This window comes from Vigna angularis, chromosome 4 (assembly GCF_016808095.1).
Source record: "Vigna angularis cultivar LongXiaoDou No.4 chromosome 4, ASM1680809v1, whole genome shotgun sequence".
NCBI lineage: Eukaryota > Viridiplantae > Streptophyta > Magnoliopsida > Fabales > Fabaceae > Vigna > Vigna angularis.
In genome coordinates this window covers 22,309,799-22,316,728 of record NC_068973.1, presented here as the reverse complement: position 1 = coordinate 22,316,728, position 6,930 = coordinate 22,309,799, and the positions used below count along the sequence as shown (strand labels likewise).

Sequence of the window (6,930 nt, the reverse complement as noted above, 5' to 3'; positions counted from 1 at the left end):
TCACGTTTTGCTTCTTTTGTCCAATTGATCAATACATGCATTCATATTTACTTTTTAGTCTTTGCATTTAAATCTATAAGAATTCGTTTTCACAAGTCTAATTTAATCAACAAATCACATAATTGTTTAGGTCGTGAGTCATTTGGAAAACGATTCTTGGTGTTACCATTTATTATTACTTGATACGATTGATGAGTCGTTATTTCTTGAACTATATTTAGTTTATTACACTTAAATAAACCAGGGAATTGTGTTTAATTGTCTGTTATTTCCCCGTTTTCTGAATTCTGCTTAATTTGGTCGGAAATTTGTAATTGTGCTAATTTGGGTTTTCTGAGCTGATTAAGTACATTTCTGGTTGCAGGGAAGTTGTGGAAACATCATCTGGAGCATTGGGATATGGCGTGACACACTCAAAGGCTCAACATTTAGTCATTTATATTCTAATTAAAGTTGTAATTTCGTTTTCTAGAAGCCCTTAATTAGAATTAGGTGTTTTGGACCCTTTTAGGGGCAATTTTGTAAAAAAGACCCATTTGTAGGACATGTGCCTTTTTGGTTAGGGTTTTTAATTGATTGTGGAGCAATTTAGGGATGGGTGACCTTCTGGGAAGTTTTCCCAGAAAGTGTGCGAGTGAGGACAAAGCACACTGGAATGCCACGTGGTGATCTGTGGGGGGTCGACATTCCCTGTAGGCTGCCGGGGGGCGTTACAAATGGTATCAGAGCCTAGCCTCTCCCAGTACGGTGTGGTTCGAGGACGAACCAGAGCGGAAGCTGGTGGGCATGTGACGCCCGGGCACTGACGAGGGCGGGGAGTGATCGCCGGTGCAAAGCGTCACGTACAATGAGCGGCTCCTGGCAGGCTTCCAGTGGAAGGGGTACATGGACTAATCGGACATACACCGGAATGAGAGGGATCTGGAGACTGTATAGGTATAGGACTATACAGTTGAAGGATAGCTTAAAAGAATTGATTTGGCTACTCATATCACCAAAATGCATTTGCTTTTCGGTAGCTTGACCCATAAGAACTCCATGGTTAAGCGTGCTTAGCCTGGAGCAATTTAGGGATGGATGACCTTCTGGGAAGTTTTCCCGGAAAGTATGCGAGTGAGGACAAAGCACACTGGAAAGCCACGTGGTGATCTATGGGGGGTCGACATTCCCTATAAGCTGCCGGGGGGCGTTACAAATAACATTCATTCTCACAAACGTACCTGCTCTTCTGGCCAAGCTACCACATTATGAAACTCCTCCATAGTCCACCTGTGTGCTAGAGGTGTATCATACATTCCAACAATCATCTCTACAGTAGCCACCTGCCCTCTGTGGATAGACTGTAACTGTGCACCTATAAGAGACACGTACATGCCCTCATTTGAAAAGGTTCTGCTTCATGTGCCTCAGCAGATGCTTGACTCTGTGCTTGCCTTCTTTCTCTGCGAGTACGACGTGGTGGAACTGGCTGAGCTACTTCCTCACCTCCACAATATTGTATATAATAGGCCTCGTCAATTGCTTTACTATTTGTTGTGTTAGCACACACCCTTATCTCATCAGCTATTACCTGTCCAATAATGTTCACCAACACAGTATCCAAGAAGTTGTTGATGGAATCAGGATCATACCTAATAACATGGCCTCTGACATAGCCTAGGTAATTCTCAACTGGATAATCACCAATCTTTCTTGCATTAGTGTAGAATTCTTTCACCATAACTATATTGGCAGGTATAGGGTATGTGGCTAGCTTCCCCCAATCATTCCCTAACAATTGCTCTCCAAATTGAGGAGCAAAGTTAGGTATCATTCCAACCTTTCTCTCCATAAGTAGTCTCCTATCCTAGACCACCTTGAAGTGCTTCTCATGTTTGCGAGATAGGAACCTACTAGAATGGGGTTGTTCTGGTTCCTTTTCTTTTCTTTTGGATGCCATGGTCTTCATTCTTTTGCTTGAAGAGGATGCAATTCCTACATCAAACACATATACAAAACCACAAAAAATGTTGTAAATCATTAGTAAAACACAGACAACACCATATTTCGAAGCTAAACCACCGCTGAGGGTCAAAATCACCCCTCAGCGCCACTAGTGCAGCAATCCAGAACGCAACTCAACAAAAACTACATGTTTGTCAGAGTGCCGCTCAACGACAATTTACCCCTGAGCGGTGACTCTGCAGATTTTTTGAAAAATTCGTTTTTTACCTGTCCTAACTCCACCCACATGCAATTTTCAGTTTTCCAGATCAACATCATTCAGTTCAATCGGTTCAAACATCTATTAAATCATCAAATCATGCATAGAAATTAAAACCCCTAAAAATTCATGCTTTAACAATCAAATTCAAACTCAAGAACCCTAAAATGAAAAATGCTTGACTTACTTGGGTGGAGATGCTAGATGAAATGAGAATGCTTTCAAGCTATGATGCTCTCTTCCAACCGCAAACTTAGATGGAAAACTAGTGAGCAAGTGAGTGAAAGGGAGATTTTCTCAAGAGGGATGAGGGAAAAGTTGTAGAGAACCTTCCAAAAGTATGTAGGAGTGTGTGTGCAGAGAAGATTCTGAAAAGAGAAACCAAGGCGCAGCTTAGGGTATAAAAATACCCTAATGGGCTCGGGTTCCGCTAAGGGGAAACCTAAGCCCAGTCTGCAACACTACCGCTCAGCGGTAGTTTGCCGTGCAGCGGCACTTTTGGGAAGTGCTCTCCTTCTCCTTAGCTTAACCTAAATGCGTCCTACCCCTTGCTGACTCCCTGCAATAATTCTCAGATCACTCATGCACAACCCTATTATGCAACAAACAAGAATATAATCAATCAACTGGGTTGCCTCCCAGGTAGCGCTTGTTTAACGTCACGAGCCTGACCCAAAATCCACCAACACCCATCAGTAGGTGCAAATCTTTCTTACCAACACCCATCAGTAAGTGTATACAAACATAGTATCCTTCAGTAGATACTCTTCCGCCTAACATCCATCAGTAGATGTAAACCCTGTAACAAACTTATAACAAAAACAAAAATACCCAAAAGTTCAAAATTACATCACCAAACCAAAAATTAAAAGTTCTTAAATCAACTGGGTTGCCTCCCAGCAAGCGCTCTTTTAACGTCACTAGCTTGACCCAATAAAACTCAAGTTCTTTCTTCTTTTTCTTCTTTCTACTAAACTTCTTCAAGAATTTGATAAAACCAGGAACCTGTTGTAGTGTCTCAATCAGAGGAACTTTAATCTCCAATTTCTTGAAGATTTCCATAAAGCACTTAAATTTCTTTTGCTTCCTATGATTCTTCTTTAGATGAGGATGGAGTTTTTCATATGATTCCTTCTTCTTTCCTCTCATCTTCTTTTTCTTACTTTTCCTCTCCCTAAATTTTCTCTTTTTCTTTTCTCTTATTTTTTTCTTCCCTTCTCTTTTTCTTCCCAACTTCTTTATTTTCACACAAATTTTCTATCTCTCTTCTCTCTCAACCACTTCTTTTTCTTTTTCTTCGTCTTTATCTTTCTCACTCAACTCTTCTTTTTCTTTTCTCTCTATCTTTTCCTCATCTCTCCCTATTTTTTCTCAGCAAAAATCTTTTCACTTTCAGTGACAATGGCTTGACCTTCCTCCTTAAGGTTAACTTCAGTATTAACCTTAACGTTCAATCTCTGACTAATGTAACGAAGGTGCATCCCCATCCTTTTACATGATTCTTCAATGCTTGTCTGAGTAGAGGTGGAATTTTTCAAAAATCGTTGAAGGGTGTCATCCAAACTTTCTGATAGAGAGGGTTGTTGCTGCCATTGTTGTGGTGGGGGACTATCAAATTCTTCGGCAGCTTGAGTGCTTTTGTGATGACAATTAGATATCTGTATGTACTGTTGAAGTGCGTCCTCCAATGTTGTCCTTCTTCCCGATAGAGAGGGTTTTCGCTGCCATTGTTGTGGTGGTTGATTCTTAAATTGTTTGACAGCTTGCCAAAAATGACTTTGATCCATGCTTGAGTGAAGTTTCCACCAGTGGTTGAAATTACCTTAGTAAAATTGAGTGCCCATATAGTTAAATTCTTGTCCAAATTGCATCCTGCAAACATTACACATAACACTCTAGAAAATATTTGTTAGCACAAAAAGATAGAGAAGATAGATAAAAAAAATATCATAGGATATAATTGAAAAGATAAGAAGATAGGAAATAAAAACAGAAAAATAAAAGCAGAAAATAAAATAAAATAAAATAAAATAAAAACAGAAAAATAAAATAAAATAAAATAAAATACAATAATAACTGAAAAATAAAAACAGAAAATAAAAATTCAAAATTTAAATTCAAAATTCAAAAACAAGTCAAAGATAATCAATAATCACACAAATGAACTAGTTAAACCACGAGTCCCCGGCAACGGCGCCAAAAACTTGACAAATCTATGAACACCGAAAAACGGCGCCACAAACTTGTTTAACCCTCGGCAAGTGTGACCGAATCGTATCAAGTAATAAAACTAGGTAAGACCAAGTATCGTTTTCCCAAAGGACTCACGGCCTAGTTAGCTATATGATTTGTTGATTATTTAAGACTTGTAAACAATTGATTTTAGGTTTTTAATGCAAAAGACAGTAATTAAACATGTATGCATGAATTTGATCAATGGAAAAGAGGAATACAAACACTTTAATGAATTAAATGGATGAGTATGTTGTTGGGGTTATCAATTTCATCTTATCCACTCTCATATACTTTAGGAATTCATCATTCTTTTCATCAATTGCTAATGCCACTCTCTAAATCACCTTGCAAGAAGGCCCATCCTTAATTACGAGTTCATACAATTCCTAGCATTCCTAGTAATTAATTCTGAAGTGCAGGAGCTTAAAGGCAACCAATATGCTATTGGGAGAAATTCCTCGGATCTAGATTTCCCCGTACGTTCCCATATCGACAAAATTAATAATCATAGCAATGAATGAGTTAAACAAAGCAAGCTTTAAGCAAAGAGGAAAAACCCTAACTAAAGATGAAAGAAAGCATGTATCTTAAAATAAGATGTTAAAACACAAATTCCATATATGAGAGTTTCACAAGACTACATTGATTCCCCAACAACAATACTCGGTTTAGTTCACCATATTCATGGTGAATCTAGATGAACAATAATGAAAGAATGAAAGATAAAACCCTAGAAAGATGAGAAGGTAGCCTAAGCATCCAAGATCTTCCTCCAAGGGGTGGAAAAGTTAGTGTTTGCTTCGTTTTCGCCAAAGATACAAACCCTAGAAACACCTAAAGCTTATATACTATTCGTAAAATTACATAAAAGTGGGCCTAAGCCCAAAAGAGTGCCGCTCAGCAGTAAACTACCGCTCAGCGGTAAGTGCATGAGTTGGTTCTTCCCCCTCAGCGGCCTTTTCACCCCTCAGCGGATCCAACGTGAGTTCCTGAGTGCCGCTGAGCGGTAAACTGCCGCTGAGCGATAGTTGCGACTTCTCCTTTTGTACTTTTTGATGTCTTTTCTGATTCCATCTCTATCCTTCTTCACGTCTTTCACCAAATTCACCTTAAAACTGCATAAAACACTGAAATCAAGCATAAACCTGTCCAGCTCTCTTATTTCTAAAAATATGACCAAAAGCATGATTTCAAGCTAGTTTCTAAGTGTTAAAGGTTGCTTTTAGTATCAAATTTAAGCATGAAAATAACAGTTTTTCAACTGTTATCAAAAGGTAAACATTATTTCTTATCACAGGTTAGGGAAGAAGAAAAAGATGGCAAAGGAAGGAAGGTTCATGATGACTTGATCCAGGCACAACTCAAACTTGGTACACCAGTAAGATTCAAGAACAAGTTGTGGGTTGTGAAAGACTATAAATAGAATGGAGTGATAGAGATTGAAGCTCCATATTCAAGGAGAGTAAAAAAGGTGGACTGGAAACAGCTGATGAGTTGGTGTGATGAAAGAAAGAGTAACACCAACATTGAAGATGGAACTTGAGTTTATTGGGTCAAGCTAATGACGTTAAAAGAGCGCTTACTGGGAGGCACCCCAGTGATTTGAGAACATTAATTTCTTTGATTTCTTGGTTATGTAATTTTAGAAACTTTGGGACATTGATTTATGTTGTTTGAGATTTTATGGTATAACATCTACTGATGGATGCTAGGTGGTTGAGTATCTATTGAAGGATACTAGGTTTGTTTACACCTACTGATGGGTGTTGGTAAGAAAGATTTGCACTTACTGAAGGGTGCTGGAGGATTTTGGGTCAGGCTCGTGACGTTAAACAAGCGCTACCTGGGAGGTAACCCAGTTGATTTACTTTATTTTTGTTTGTTTTAATTATGCTTTAGATGCATGATAGGGATGGAATGTATGAGTGATGTGAGAACATAAATGCATGAGGTGAGTGAGAGGCATGAGTATAAGACACATAGGGAAAGCTAGGAAGAACGAGAGTAGGTGCCGCAAATGCCGCTCAGCGGTAATTACCGCTGAGCGCGAATACTATAGAGTTGGGTGGACTGGTGTGGTTCAATTGGGCTCAGCGGGATTAGGCCCATTTGGTTATTTCTATACCCTAGGGCGAGGCTTTGCTTCTATTTTCAAAACTTCCTCATCCCACACACTCTCAAGCACTCTCCAAAGAGTTCTCCTCACTTTTCCCTTTTTCCCCGTCACAAAATCTCTCTTCCACTCACTTTTGCACCAAGTTTTAATTCATGTTTGGGGTTTGGTGAGAGCATTGCTGTTGGGGGCTTATTTTTTCACATTCCTAGAGCATTTTTCACTCATTTAGCATCTCCACCCAAGTAAGTACAAGCATTTTCCATTCTAGGGTTTTGAAAGCATGAATTGGTATGAACATGGTTGTCTAAGTATGATTCTTGAGGGATTTTGATTTTTATGCACGATTAGATGAATTAACTGTTGTTTGGACCGATTA

At 39.0% G+C, this 6,930-nt stretch overlaps 1 pseudogene; it reads right to left on the bottom strand.

Annotated features, from left to right (window-relative positions):
• The window catches only part of LOC128196231 (uncharacterized), a 194,970-nt pseudogene that overhangs the window by 91,517 nt on the left and 96,523 nt on the right, over positions 1-6,930 (bottom strand).